Genomic DNA, 16,459 nt, shown 5'->3' with positions numbered 1-16,459 from the left:
CAGGGGACCGGTTCTAAGTTACTACCGGTTTTCACCAGAGCCCGCCGCAAGGCGGGATGGACTTGCTGCGGCGGTAGCAACCAGGTCGTATCCTCCGGTAACGGCTCAACCTCAAAGACAGCTGATTCAGGCGTGGTACAGAAGGACAAGGCAAAGGCAAGGTCAGACGGAGCAAAAGGTCAAGGCAGGCGGCAAGGTTCGTAGTCAGGGGCAACAGCAGTAGGTCAGATACACAGGCAGGGAACGATATACCAAAAGCTTTCTCAAGGCACCAAAGGCAACAAGATCCGGCAAGGACAGGAAGGGGAAGTGGGTTTTTATACGTTTTGGCTGATTTGGGCCAGGCACCAATTAGTGGTGCACAGGCCCTTTAAATTTCAGAGCACCGGCGTGTGCGCGCCCTAGGGAGCGGGGCCGCGCACGCCGGGAGGAAGGCAGAGCGAAGGCCGAGCGGGAGGTGAGTGTGCGGCGCGGACGGGAACGTCCCGCCGCATGGGAAGACCGTAAAGAAGATGCGGGGGAGCGGTGCTCACGGTCGGGGAAGGTGACCGGAGCGCCGCTACCCGCAGCACGCCTCAAATGCTCCGGGGACGCTGCAGGACCCGGAGCCCTCGGCGTGACACAAATACACTAAAAACTGGACATGTGCACCAGCTGCCAAGACTGCTCCACAAAATCCCCAACTGCAGTGGGGACATGGACAGGAGGGGAAGACAGAGAACTAGCAGGATCAACCAGGTTTTTTTTCAGTATACAGAAAACAAATATCATAGTGACCGAGTGACTATGAACAGCATGTAATACAGCATTTATTGATAGTTTTAAAGGATGTGAGATTCATGGAACTTGAATGCTGAATGAGAATGAGCAAGATGTACTGTCATGATTGCCCATTCGTTGTTCTTATATTTTCTGTATTGCCCATTTGTTTCTCTGATATTGTCACGACTGCCCATTTTTTGCCTGCATATTCTAATATCTGCTTGTTTTTAGTCTAGGTATTATTATGAATTCCTGTTTTTGTACTCCATATTGTAAAGTCTGCGCTGTTTGTTAGGAGAACCATATTATATCATTGAATCTACTATATATTAGCATATAATTATCCCTGTAGGCCTGTCAAACCACAATACTATTAATCCCATATTTATTTTCGTACATCAAGGGACACAGAGCCTTAAATCATAACATATGGGTTATATAGCCACCTACAGGTGAAGAACACTGGCAACCAATCAGAAAGGATGCCCCCCTATATAACTCCTCCCACACAGGAAGTACCTCGGTTTTTTCGCCAGTGTCTAAAAGTGATGGTCACGGTGGAGAGTCTCTCCACATTTTTCTTCAAGGAAGAAAGAAGATATGCTATATACCCCAATCAAAGATCACTAAATCTAAGGGGTTAGCTCTCAGATCCATTTAAAACAGTCAATGGACTAAAAAGATGGTACCTGAGCCTCGGGAAGCAGATACAAGGTTTTGCCTGTAATGCTGTCCTTTTTGGGCGCTGGACCCTTCATTTGCAGGGGTAAAAAATGGAATTTCAGGTATTTCCGCATCCTCGGTTATAAGTCAAGTATACGACAGATCCCCTAAAAAGAAGGTCTCTCTTTCTGGCATTAGACCAGCTGAGGGCCCAAAGAGTGATAATGGAGGTTCCAGGGAATGAAAGGTTCAGGGGTTTTTACTCAAACCTATTCATAATCCCCAAACCAAGCGGGGATGTGAGACCTACTCTGGATCTCAAAGCTCTAAATCAGTTTCTGAACGTTTGTACTTTCCGTATGAAGTCAATTCGCTCAGTCATACTTATTCTTGCTTACCCATGAGGATGCTATCCATGCTAACCCTTGATAAAGTCACGTGAGTGATGCAACGCGTCGGGAGGAGTCGGGTGACGTCACTTTCGGTCTACGACCGAGACCAGAAGTATCAGATCTTTACTGCATCGGCGGCTGCTTACCTACTCTTACCTAGCTGTAAGTTTTTACTTGTCTTTTCTTAATAAAATACCCTTACATACTTTACTATGAGTACCTGCTATCTCTCTGAGTGACTGGAGGATTATTGACAGTGTCTGGGGGAATACTGACTATTAGCATAAGAGGCGGCCAACACTCAATAGGAACAGAGGACATCCCAAGAGGCCCCAATAGAAGCGCCCACCCATGGAGGAGGATTATACAACCCCAGCCCAGTGATTGTTATCACAAAACGCCTTTAAAGGTGTTTTTGGAGGTGAGCGGCCATTACACCTATTAGAGGATATAGCTCACTTCTGGTGACACGCTTGGAGTTTCACGAAAGTCACCTGAATATTGTGAAGAATCACGAAAGTCACCTATTTTGAAGCATTTTTTTGCATATTGATCTGCACATGGACTATTCCTTTTATTGATTATCACCCACTTATATTTATATATTGCGATCTTTATGTTATTGCATGTTTATCTTAACACTCATTGTTTGGCAGTTTGCACTGAGGATTTGTGATATTATTTTGTCATTATTTTAGCACATATTGATACTCAGTATTGTGAATATCCTGCACATTACTTTGTTATTTTTGATGCTTTATGAGCTTGATTTATCACCTTATTGAAGCTATACACTTCATTTATTTTGTTTACACATCAATATTCACCATTTGAGCTTTCACCCCATAGCTATGAGTATTTACCCTATCTTTTAGGATCATTTATATTCCTAGGCATAATTTTTTTAATTATTATGAACTCCTAGAGAAACGAGCGCCGATTCCCCCTCTTCTTTAATTTCGTTCAGTCATAGCCTCCCTGCATGAAGAGAAATTTTTAGCATCCATTGACATCAAGAATGCATATCTTCATGTGCCTATATTCCAGGCTCATCAAAGGTTTCTACGCTTTGCAATAGAAAACCGTCCCTTTTATTTTGTGACCCTGCCCTTCGGGCTAGCCACAGCTCCAAGAGTGTTTACAAAGATCCTAGCTCCAGTATTGGCTGTTCTAAGGTCCCGAGGGTTATCTGTAATAGGATATATGGATGACCTATTACTTATAGATCGATCGGCTTTGGCTATAAGCCGAAGTGTCCTCCAGACATTACAATTCCTAGAAAGTCTGGGTTGGATACTAAACTTGGCAAAGTCAGCATTACAGCCGTTCCATTCTCTGGAATATCTGGTGGACCCAGTACAGGCAGAGATATTCTTGCCAACAAGAAAGGTCACAGACCTGAAGGATCTGGTTCGGTCCGTAGTTAAGCTGAGATCTCCTTCTATCCATCTTTGCATGAGGTTATTGGGGAAGATGGTGTCCGCATTCGAGGCAATTCCCTATGCTCAATTCCATGCCAGACACTTACAGAACAACATTCTGTCTACATGGACGGGAAAGGTTCCATGTCTCTGGTACCAAGAGTACCTCCGAGTCTGAATTGGTGGTTGATGACCAGAAATCTGGAGAAGGGGAAATCCTTTCTTCCAGTAACCTGGAAGGTGATGACTACAGATGCCAGTCTCTCTGGGGAGCGGTTCTGGAGGAAGCCACTGTACAGGGAAAATGGTCTTGGGTAGAGAGCAGTCTCCCCATCAACTTTCTGGAAATCTGAGCATTCAGTCGGGCTTTGACATACTGGACGCCCAGTTTTCAGTGTCACTCTGTCGGGGTGCAATCCGACATTGCCACGGCTGTGGCTTATATCAACCATCAAGGAGGCATAAGAAGTCAGTCAGCCCAGAAAGACGTGGATATCATCCTATCCTGGGCAAAGAAGTTCGTGCCATGCCTGTCTGCAGTTTTTATTCCAGAAATAGAACTGGCAGGCAGATTTTATGAGCCGTCAACAGATGTTTCCGGGGGAATGATCCTTACATCCCAAGATTTTTCAATCAATCTGCCTACGCTGGGGGGTCCCAGACATAGATCTGTTGGAATCAAGGTTCAACAACAAGTTGAAGAGATTTGTGTCCAGGACCAGGGATCCACTCGCAGTCAGAGTGGATGCTTTAGTGACTCCATGGGAGGAGTATTTCCTGATTGATGCCTTTCCTCCGGTGCAACTGATACCGTGTCTGTTGTGCAAGATCCAGCTAGAGGGGAAACCAGTAATCCTGGTAGCTTCAGCATGGCCAACGAGGGTTTGGTATGCACAAATCCAAAGGTTGGCAGTGACAAGGCCTTGGGCCCTTCCACTGCGTCCAGACCTACTCTCTCAAGGTCCGATATTCCACCCTGCCGTACAGTCTCTAAATTTTGACGGCTTGGCTATTGAAGCCTTAATCTTGAAGGAGCAGGGTGTATCTGGCCCTGCAGTTTATACCCTGATAAATGCTAGGACACCAGTCTCTAGAAACATTTATTACAGGGCCTGGAAATCCTACATTACCTGGAGTAAGGCCAGGAAATGGCATCCCCGCAAATATATCATTGGGAGAATTCTAGCTTTCCTTCAAGCAAGGGAGGATATGAAATTAGCCTTGAGCACTATTAAAGTGCAAATTTCAGCCTTATCAGTTTTCTTCCAAGAACTGATTGCTTCCCATTCGTTGGTTCAGACCTTCATGCAGGGAATGTTACGTTTGCTTCCAGCTGTGAAGCCACCATTATGTCCTTGGGATTTAAATTTGGTGCTTGCAGTTTTACAAAAACAGCCTTTTAAGCCCATGGGGCAGGTTCCCCTGGTTCTTCTGACCAAGAAACTGGTCTTTTTGATTGTGATTACTTTGGCTAGAAGGGTATCGGAACTAGCAGCTCTTTCTTGTAAAGAGCCATTTTTGATTTTTCATCAAGATAGGGTGATGCTACGTACACACCCAGGATTTTTGCCCAAGGTGCTGATCACCTTTCATTTGAATCAGGACATTATATTACCTTCCTTTTTCTCCAGATTCTCACTCAGAGGAGGAAAAGTTATTGCATTCTCTTAAAGTAATACGTGCACTTAAGTTTTACTTGGAGGGATCAGCTCGGATTCGTAAGACCAAGATGTTGTTTGTTTTTTTTTTGGTGTCCCCCTCCCCTCAGATGCTTTGCTTTGGGACATCCCATATGTTATGATTTATGGCCCTGTGTCCCGTGATGTATGAAAAGAAAAATTTATTTTTTAATACAGACTTACCTGTAAAATCCATTTCTTGAAATACATCATGGGACACAGAGGTCCCTCCCCTCTTCTATTGGGCCTTTATTGCTTGCTACAAAACTGAGGTACTTCCTGTGTGGGAGAGGTTATATAGGGGGGCATGCTTTCGGATTGGTTGCCAGTGTCCTTCACCTTTAGGTGGCTATATAACCCATATGTTATGATTTATGGCTCTGTGTTCCGTGATGTACTTCAAGAAATGGATTTTACATGTAAGTCTTTATTAAAAAAATCTATTTTTTAGCTTCTATTAAACCAGTGTCTTCATTTCAGCATGGCATGCTTTGTTTGCCACTATTGACTCCTGCCCAATACCAACACCTCTCCTCTTAACAACCTTAAAAAATGTGTGAGTTTTGCACATGACTGTGGTCAGTAGTGGTGCAGCAGTAGTGGTGCAGAAAGTACAGATCTACAGAATGAAGCAGAAGCAGGGAGATCCTTGCATTGCAGATCTTCAGGTACAGCATTCACTCCAGCAAAGAGAACATCACCAAATCTCAGTCAGAAGCAGCAGTGGCATATATTTCACAATGCATATGCATAGCTATGATTTTGCATACACTTGTGGTCCCTGTCACTGTCACAGGAAAAAGTTCTCTATTCCCTGCAAATTATAACCTCCTTTCCTGGCTCCCATTGCAGATCAGCATGTGACTTTGATCTCCAGCCACAAGCAGCCAGAGAATCAAAGGGTCCCTGGTGTCCATGGGGTGTCTGCTACTCAGGCACCAGGAGAGCTATCACTGATATAAAGTACTGCCACTTGCTGCTGCCATAAGCAGCTGCCCATAGACAAAGGCCATGCTCTCAGGGTTCGCATGTGTGAGTTACCTAACCCCTGTGATCTGCTGCTCTGTAACTCCAAAGACATGCTGGTAGGTTAACAGGCTTCTGTCTAAATTGGCCCCAGTATGTGTATGTATGAATGTGAGTTAGGGACCTTAGATTGTAAGCTCCTGCTGTGCCCTGAATTGCAACCCTGTGGCCCTAGACTTGCCCCTTTGATATCCAATTTTTCTGCCATGTGTCCTGGCTGCTTGTCTCTGCTGTGCCCTGAGAGTTGCAGCCTTGTGATGCTACCCTTGCTCCTTTGATGTCTGATATTTCTGCTCGGTGTCCTAGCTGCTTGCCTAGCAGGGCCAGAATAAAGGGCGGCAGGGTGCAATATTGTAATGTGGAGAGGTGCAATTGGAGTTTGCCAGCACTCCATTTTCAAGCTGCCTGAATGACATAAGTAATCCTGTCATCACTCCTATCATTTAGGCAGCTGGAGAACAGAATACAACGCAGTGATGCCACAAACATAGTGACATTACTTTAAAGCCAAATCTTAGCTAACAGTTTTTTTTATCCCCAGGGATTATTGAAAAAAAAAAAAAATAAATAAAAAATTTAAAAAAAAATTTGTCTTTGGATTTAGTATCTGGGGGGTCTAAAAAGTGTACAAGTTTCAGCTCTGTAGCATGTCCAGAACCATAAAAAAGATTGTTTGTATTAGGTCACTTATAGAACAGGATAGTGGCTTCTCTCTTTTCACACCTTGCCGGTTTAGTAGCAAGCGCTTTTTTTGGGCATTTTTTGGGGTCTTTCGAGGCAGGCAAAACATCTGAACTTGTGTATACGGGTATATATACACACATACTTATATGTATATATACCTAGACATATATAGGTGTGATAGTAGCAGAAATATATGCTTGCGCTAATGAAATCATTTACACTAATATGGCTCCGCTCCTATAACACCTATATATGTCTAAGTGTAAAATACATATAAGTATGTGTGTATATATATACCACTATACATAAGTTCAGATGTTTTGCCTGCCACCAAAAACCCCAAAAAAATGCCTGCAACAACACACCTGGGCGTTTTTTTTTTTTGACGCTAGCGTTTTTTTGGGCATTTTCTTGGGTTCTTTGGAGGCAGGCAAAACATCTGAACTTCTGTATAGGGGTATATATATATATATATATATATACACACACACATATGTATTTTACACATACACATATATAGGTGTGATCGGAGCGTAACTATATTGGTGTTAATTATTTCATTAGCGCAAGTAGTGTTTTCTGCTCCTTTCACACCTATATATGTGCAGGTGTATATATACATACATGGGTGTGTATATATATACCCCCTATACACATGTTCAGATGTCATGCCTGACTCCAAACATGTTCTCAAAAAATCCCTATAGACGCCTGCAGCCAAAAAGCAAGCTGATGGGGGCGAAGCCATATTACTGCAGCGAATATGTGACTTCAGAGAAACTATCTTTTCTCTATAGCGGTCACCCTGATATGGAAGGGTTTGGTCACCCTGCCATAGCAGTCAGTGTCAGTTCACCCTACACTACACTACGGTCACCCTGGCACTTAACACTTTCCCTACAGAAACTAAATTTTTGCATCTAACTAAAGTGTAAAAGAGCACCCTAACTACACTAGATATCCCTTTCCTCACACTAATAAATGCTAAATGACACTTTGTAGCAGAAGTCACAGAACGGCTTCCACTCTCTTCCATGTACCTGTATTACAATGCTAGGAATTTGGCGGGGGCTATCTTATATACTGGGGGGCGTATTCACTAATGATTGTCCTATGGACCCCCTAGTCACTCCAATCACATTCCTAGCATTCTCCTGTCCCCTCAATTGGCTTTTGCTAATGGTTCTGGTCCAATCATGGGCTTTTAAAGCCCATTTCCTGTCCCATTGCATTTTGGTCGGTTCTGGTTGCCGAATTCCGAACTTTTTGGGCAAAAAGTTCTAAATTCGGCCGAACCTCGAACAGCCAATGTTCGGGTCGAACCGATGGTTGACCCGAACCATTCGATCATCCCTAATTGTGTTCATGTTATATATATTTTAGTATTTGATATTGAGTTCACTTTGAATTTAGCACCGATTTATTTATAGTTATTTGCTTATGAATCTTATATGGTGACACTACAAAATTGGCAGCTTTATTCTTCATCACCACCACGTGATCGTGGTTCACCTTTTTATATATCATTTTTTGGATCTTCTCAAATTACTTCATTGGTAGTGCATTAGGCCTTTTCCATTATATATTGGTTAAATCATTAAATGTCCTGAAAATTTTTGTTCAAATTTTCGTATGAAAGTTCAAATCTACTAGTGAATGGCCAGCTCAAATCTGCTAGTGCTTTTACCACTACCCTCTCCCCAGATTGACAATGTAGCCATCTAAAGGTGTCTCAATTACTCCTCCATCCAGAAAGCAGACACACTAAGGTGTGTTACTTGCCAGATCACCAAATGAAAATAAAAGGCACAAAACCTTAAAAAAAAGAAAACTAATGCAGCCAGCCACCACAGTTGAGGATTGTTAAGATGTAATATATTATATCTTAAAGTGGAACTAAACTTTTGGAAATAGTTAAAAAAAATATTCTCTGTGCAACCCAATTAGTGCTTACAATAATTTAATTTAACGGTGCAACCCTAATTACTAAAGTAATTAGTGTTGCTGCTCACACTGTAATGTGTTTCCCACATCCACCTATATGCAATGTATCAAATAGTGCCGTGCAACTTAAAACAAAATTACAAACATATATGTATCAATCTATGAAAAAAATACAATATAGTAAAATTAAAAATATCATTGTAGCCAGGTGCCGGCTATATTATATGAAGTTAAGGGACATTGATACGTGGGACTACAGATTAAGCCTTTTCCCTCTAGTGCCCAGTACTTAGATAACTACATCACTTTCTCTATTAGCGATTCCTCAATGTGATAGATGGAATCAATACCAATGGATACAGCGATTATATTGAACAAAAAATCCATAAATAAAAGTTCTTGATATATAGTAATATGTGTAATACAGTCTTGTGTTTCTTCTCCTGTTAACCCCTTAAGGACCGCCCCACGTACATATACTGCGTCAGGGTGGCCCTTAAGTGCAAAATTCCGTACCTGTATGTAATTTTCTTTTTTGGCTCTGGGGCGCACACACGCAGCACCGGAGCCCCGCTACCGCTGTGATTGGACACAGCCAATCAGGCGGTCCGGCGAACACGATATCCACTGGGAACCTGGCGATCGTTTGAAGAGAGGCAGACCGCCGTTCTGCCAGAGAGGAAAATGGAGATTTTGTTTTTTGCTAAGTAGAAATATGGATCTCTGTTTTCCTTTAGTCGAAGCACATCCCCTACAGTTAGAAAGCACACATAGGGAACACATTTAACCCTTTGATTGCCATGATGGTAACTCCTTTCCTGCCATTGTCATTTATACAGTGACAGTGCATTTTTTTTAAATACTGATCATTGTATCGGTGTCATTGGTCCCCAAAAAGTGTCAGATTTGTCCACTGCAATGTCACAGTGCCCCTAAAAATCGCTAATCGCTGCCATTACTAGTAAAAAAATGTTCCCTAAATCTATCCCATAGTTTGTAGATGCTATAACTTTTGCGCAAACCAATCAATATACACTTTTTTTTTTTTTTTCAAATATATAGCAGAATACATATTAGCCTAAATTCATGAAGAAACTCGATTTTTTACTGGATATGTTTTATAGCAGAAAGTAAAAAATATTGTTTTTTGTTTTAAAATTGTCCGTTTTTTAAATTTTTTTTGTTTAAAGCGAAAAAAATAAAAACTGCAGAGGAGGTGATCAAATACCACCAAAAGAAAGCTCTATTTGTGGAAAAAAAATGACATACATTTTATTTGGGTACAGCGTGGCACGACTGTGCAATTGTCAGTTAAAGTAACACATTGCCATATTCCAAAAAATGGCCTGGTCAGGAATGGGATAAAACCTTCCAGAGCTGAAGTGGTAAATCAATGAGCGAGTTCCACCATCACTAACATGCTGCACTAATGCAAACAATATAGAACTCCTTAGGACCTGAGGCTTTATATCATGTCTTCCTAGGCTTCTTTGGAAAAAGTCACAAGGACGGTAACAAAACATGTCAGGGTGGAGTCTAGTGACGTCATTGTGTTACCCGGAAGTAGCTGCTGGATTACAATGACTGATGGTGCTGAGGTCTTTATCTTAAAGGGGGCATGTATCTGGATGTATACAAGTTTTTTTTAAGGTGGTGTGTTTATTATGTGAGTAGATTGAATATCAATTTTATTTAAGTGCCAGTGGTTTTAAAATGTTAAAACACCACTTTGTGCTCTAATTCCCTTTGAGCAGAGGAGTCAGTGGAAGTACTTGGATTGCTGTGGTTGTTATCAGTGTGAGAGGAGGAGGTGTCCAGGTGGTAATCCTAGGAGCGTCATGAGAAGGTGGATGAGACCCTTAAAGGGGAAAGTGCATGGTGACTTATTGATACACAATAGGTCACTTTATGGAGGTGAGCACAGGTGAGCTGAGTGTTAAGGGTGGTAGCCCTCACTGGCGTTACGGCTGAGGTTGGATTGTGGAAAGACACAATGTGAAGCCTTTGGCCCCTTTCACACAGGCGGACCGTTCAGATCCGCCTGTCACTTTTTTTGGTGGATCTAAACGGTCACCCCATGCATCTCTATGGGGCATCAGAAGTCAGCAGAGACATGTCCACTGACATTTGATCCGATCCGTCAAATCTGAATAGATGGAAACCCTATTTTCCATCCATCCAGCGGATAGGATGGGATCGGATGACAGTCGGTCCGTTCCCATCCGATTCCCCCATAGAGATGCATGGGGACCTGACAGCTGTGTCTCCGCACACAGCGCAGAGACACAGCTGTCATCCTCCTGCTCAGTGGGGATCGGCAGATCGATCCCCCGCTGAGAAATACGGAGTCCATCTGGCGGACTCCAAGTGTGAAAGGGCCCTTTGAAGTGCCCAATGAGTTATATATTGTTTGCATAAGTGCAGCATGTTAGTGGTGGTGGAACTCACTCATTGATTTAACAGGAGAAGAAACAATACTATATTACATATTAGTAAATATCAAGGACTTTTATTTATGGATTTTTTTTTGTTCAATAAAATCACTATATCCATTAGATTTATTGTATCTATCACATTAAGGAATCATTAATAAAGTACTGGGCATAGAAGAAGCATCATTTTATTATTTTATGATATTTTTATCTTTACTCAGTTGTGTTTTTTGCATAGATTGATGCAAATGAGATTGCAATTTAGTTTTAGCCCCGGTTCACACTTCTGCGAGTGCGGGGTTCGCATGTAATGTCGGAGCGCACTGCTCCTTCATTACATGCGATCGGCTGTGCGGTGCGAGGTCAGCCATACACTTTGCATGGCTAAATTCGCACACGCACCAAACTCGCACAGGACCCTTTTTGGAAGCCGCATCAGGATTGGATCGCACAGCGGTTCACACTTGTGCGATCCGATCCTGTGCGAACTGCAGGATCGCACTGCGATATTGGATCAAACTGGGGGTGTCGTTAAGATTACATTGACACCCCCAGCGTATCGCATATGGCAGTGTGAACTGCCGGGGGTGCGTGTGCGATGCGGGAACAGGCTGCGGATTCGCAGCCTTCCCGCATCGCATAAGTGTGAACCGGACCTTAAGTTGTGTGGCACTATTTGATACATTGTAAACTCCCAGAAATACTCACCTGCAGCGATGTGGTGGTTCTAGCGATGTGTTCGTCATCTACTCCCGGGTGCGGGTTTTTCAGCCTTGGGATTGAGCAGCCGAGGGATGGGGGGGATGTGATAATGTCATCCTGAATATGTGCACAGGAGCCAGTCATTCTGGCACAGCCAGAGTGTTCCAGGCAGGCATTTAATAGGAGACAACAAGCAAGCAAGTAAGTGTGAGTTAGCTGCCTGGTCGCAGTCTTTTACAAATTAGGTTTAGCCCCCATTCACATTGGAGCATCTTGCCATGCAATTTGACAGGTCAAATCACAAGATGAGTCACACCCTATTGCCAGCAATCGCACTGTTCAAATTGGGGATTTGAAAAGGTAGATCCTGTACTCCTTTTGGCGATTGCTGGTGCGACTTGCATAGACATCTGTATATGAAGTCGCACAGATGTCTTCCAAGTCGCCCCCGAAGTCACCCTGACATGTGGCTTTGAAATTGTGCAATTTCAGATGAAGTTGCACGTTTTTAATGCCGCAGTCAATGTGAACGGGGGGTTCATTCCCCTTTACTCTGCCCATAGATGAGTCATTTTTTTGTTCAGCCAGTAGGCTGAATGAAAAAAATAATATGATTTCTCCATTCACACAAACAAGGAGGACAGAGGAATCCCCCCTCGACAAGGACGTTGTATTCTAACAGCAGGCATCGGCGCTGCCAGAATAAACAAATCAATTGGCTGAAGCTACTGATTGACAAAAGTTTTCTAATTTGTCTGTTTAATGATCGACTTCTGTTGAGCGGAAACCGCCAGACACAGATCGAAATTCACCTGATCTCCGCTGAACCGGCCCAATTTCGATCCATCTATGGCCGGTAATACCTGTCCACAACTATTTACTCAGCAAAAGAAGCAAGTTTACATTGTTCATTTATTTATCAATCAGTTTATCAGTCTATAAGTGCCGGTTCACACTATTGCGATCACAGACATCGCATATGATTCAGAGCGCACTGCTCCTAAAATCACATGCGATGTATGTGCGGTGCGAGTTCAGCCATACAGTTTTTATGGCTGAATTTGCACCGCAATCACAGTGAACACGCACAGGATCCTTTTTTTGGTCCGCAGCAGAATCAGATCGCATGGTGGTTCACACCAGTGCAAGCCGATTCCTGTGCGAACTGTCAGATCGCACTGCGATATGCGATCTGAGCTGGGGGTGTCGGTAACTTTGAATTGACACCCCCCAGCGTATCGCATATGGCAGTGTGAACTGCCTGTGCTGCGGATGCGATGTGGGAACACGCTGTATATTCGCAGTGTTCCTGCATCGCAATAGTGTGAACGATCTTGGCTCGCATGTGACTGGCTGATATGGACTATATACAATTTTTTTCTTTGATCTGTTTTTTTTTTTTTTTACATCAGCCCAAAACTTAATAAGATCTTGGTGTCAAAATGAAAGTGATAGTATCAGAACTAGGATCTCCCAGAGAGGGCGACATTACTCAGATCTAAGAAGTTAATGTATATATAACACACATTCGTTATGTTAGCTGAGGCCGGATAGCACAGACACTTTGGTTTCAGGTACGAAAGAGTGTAAAACATAGAAAACCAACCTGCAGACTTCTGTTTTCTGTATACGTGCTCCCTTGGTGACAATGCATCGAAGTAAGAGGACAGAAAGACGTTAGGAGCAGTCAAGGCCTGGCAGCGATACAAGTTGTCGGTGACATTCAGGATCTGGTTGCACGGCTGAGCAGCAATTCTCAGTTGTGGGCGGAGAGACAGTCAGTGTGGATTTGTTTTGATGGGGAAGTCCCAACCTTGTACAAAAGCTCCAGTCTTCTAGAAGAGGATGTTATGTTAGTTCTGTGCACGGTAATGCATAGTTTCACTGTTAGGCATGTGAAGGCGCACTCATGATAACAGCTAGGAAATCTTGTACTGTTTATGGTATGAGCTGATTGACTTTCTCCTGCTAAGTATATAAACAGAATGATTTGCTTGCTGGTAATGCTTGCGGCTGTGTGCGTTGGCCAGCAAAGTGTGTAACGTAGTCACTGGAACTGAGAACAATATCATACCTCTCAAATTTCTGAGATGAGAAAGGGGGAGGCCTTCTAGTATAAAGCTGCATTCACACCTGAGCGTAGCGTTTTTAGCCTTGTTTTTATGCGCCACATGCGTGTTTTTATACAGCGTTTTTTGAGCTTTGGGGTTTTTTTTTTATTAGCCAATGGAGAAAACGGTCATCTGTTGCATCCTTTGTTGCTAAGTATTTCAGCTTTTTTAGCTTTTCATTTATTATTATTAACCACTTTACCACCGGAGGATTTTCCTGCTTTACATCCAGGCCACTTTTTGCGATTCGGCACTGTGCGACTTTGACAATTGCGTGGTCATGGAACGCCGTACCCAAACGAAATTTATGTCCTTTTTTTCCCACAAACAGAGCTTTCTTTTGGTGGTATTTGATCACCTCTGCGCTTTTCATTTTTTGCGATTGTTATTTAAAAAAAAAAAGAAACAATTTTGAAAAAATAACAATATTTTTCTACTTTGACAGTTAAAAAATATCCAATATATTCAATTTTTGTTGTATATTTAGGCCAAAATGTATTTAGCTACATGTCTTTGACAAAAAAATTCTCAATGAGCGCATTTTTAACCGCTTTAAGACCTGAAGATTTTACCCCATTCCTGACCAGGCCATATTTTGCGATTCGGCACTGCGTTATTTTAACGGACAATTGCGCGATCATGCGACGCTGTACCCAAATTAAATTTATGTCCTTTTTTCCCCACAAATAGAGCTTTCTTTTGTTGGTATTTGATCACCTGTGCGATTTTTACTTTTTGCGCTATAAACAAAAAAAAGAGCGACAATTTTGAAAAAAATAACAATATTTTTCACATTTTTTTATATGAAATTCCCCCCCAAAAAAATGTAAAAATCCAATTTTTTTAACATTTTAGGCCAATTTGTTTTCTGCTATATATGTTTGGTAAAAAAAATCGCAATAAGCGTATTTTGATTGGTTTGCGCAAAAGTTATCGCAGCTACTAACTACGGGAAATTTTTTTCATTTTTATTTATTTTTTTTAACTAGTAATGGCGGCGATCTGCGATTTTTTTTTGCGGGACTGCGACATTGTGGCGGACAGATCGGACCCCTAACTTACATTTTTGACACTTTTGGGGGTACCAGTGACTATTACTGTAAAAATGACACTAGCAGGGAAGGGGTTAACTTTTATTGGTGATCAAGGGGTTAATGTATGCCTGGTGCTTAGTGACGTGTGTGGGGGGGGGGGGACTGTGTGACACAGGCACAGATCGCAGGTTCAGCTATGCTGAATCCTGTAATCTGTCCCTGCCTGTCACTTAGGAGATCCGCCCGCTTTGTTTACACAAGCGGGCGGATCTCCTCACTCGATCCCCGACGATCGGGGAAGAGCGGCGGTGATCACCGCCTCTCCTCCCCTGGCCCGACTCCTGCTGTGTCTGAATACAGCGGGAGCGAGCCTCCGGCGGCGCATGCGCGCGCTGCCCACAAGGGGAGGAGTCCAGCGACGTAGGTCTACGCCGCTGAACGATAACGAGCCACTTTGCCGCAGTACGCTCAATGTGAGCGGTCGGCAAGTGGTTAAATGCACAGTCCCAGTCCCATGATAAGATCAGCAACATAAACTTATTGGTGAAAGTACCATGTATAAAAAATAAATGCGCTTATTTATTTTTTATACATGGTATTTTCTATTGTTATGTGCGATATATTTAAGTGCTGCTATCCTCATATTTGTTTGAAGTCACATATAGAATCTCACATTTTTGTAAATTGTAAATTTATTATATACTGCCTGGCCAAAAAAAAAAGTCGCCACCAAAAAAAAAAGGTCACGCACTCTAATATTTGATTACGGAATGCATCCGCTGTGGCATTGTTTTGATAAGCTTCTGCAATGTCACAAGATTTAATTCCGTCCAGTGTAGCATTAATTTTTAACCAAGATCATGTATTGATGATGGGAGAGTCAGAGGACTATGCAAAGCCTTCTCTACCACATCCCAACGATTCTCAGTGGGGTTAAGTTCTGGACTCTGTGGTGGCCAATCCATGTGTGAAAATGATGGATCATGCTGCCTGAACCACTCTTTCACAATTAGAGCCCTATGAATCCTGGCATTATTATCTTGGAATATGCCCCGTGCCATCAGGGAAGAAAAAAATCCATTGATGGAATAACCTGGTCATTCAGTATATTCAGGTAATCAGCTAACCTCATTCTGTGGGCACATACAGTAATTATCCATTAGGATATTTACTGCATGCTTAGTTTAGTTAGTTGCTTAGGTAATTCCAGGTGGCAACCTTTTTTTGGCCAGGCAGTGTATATACAGTATCTCACAAAAGTAAGTACAGCCGTCACATTTTTGTAAATTTTCATGCGACAACACTGAAGAAATGACACTTTGCTACAATGTAAAGTAGTGAGTGTACAGCTTGTATAACAGTGTAAATTTTCTGTCCCCTCAAAATAACTCAACACACAGCCATTAATGTCTAAACCGCTGGCAACAAAAGTGAGTACACCCCTCAGTGAAAATGTCCAAATTGGAACCAAAGTGTCAATATTTTATGTGGCCACCATTATTTTCCAGCACTGCCTTAACCCTTTTGGGCATGGAGTTCACCAGAGCTTCACAGGTTTCCACTGGAGTCCTCTTCCACTCCTCCATGACAACATCACGGAGCTGGTGGA

At 42.6% G+C, this 16,459-nt stretch overlaps 1 protein-coding gene across 1 annotated transcript in view; it reads right to left on the bottom strand.

The window, feature by feature from the left end:
* TLR2 (toll like receptor 2) overlaps nt 1-13,456 on the bottom strand; it is a 36,989-nt gene extending 23,533 nt beyond the window's left edge. The window contains exon 1 of the mRNA XM_082275462.1: nt 13,312-13,456. The gene's annotated coding sequence lies outside the window, so the exon portion shown is untranslated. The remainder of the gene's footprint in view (nt 1-13,311) is intronic.
* Between the last annotated feature and the right edge of the window lie 3,003 nt (nt 13,457-16,459).

The sequence above is a fragment of the Pelophylax lessonae genome (assembly GCF_965119305.1).
Source record: "Pelophylax lessonae genome assembly, chromosome: 1".
Lineage (NCBI taxonomy): Eukaryota > Metazoa > Chordata > Amphibia > Anura > Ranidae > Pelophylax > Pelophylax lessonae.
The sequence above is the reverse complement of the archived record's forward strand: the minus strand, read 5'-3'. Positions and strand labels throughout refer to the sequence as shown.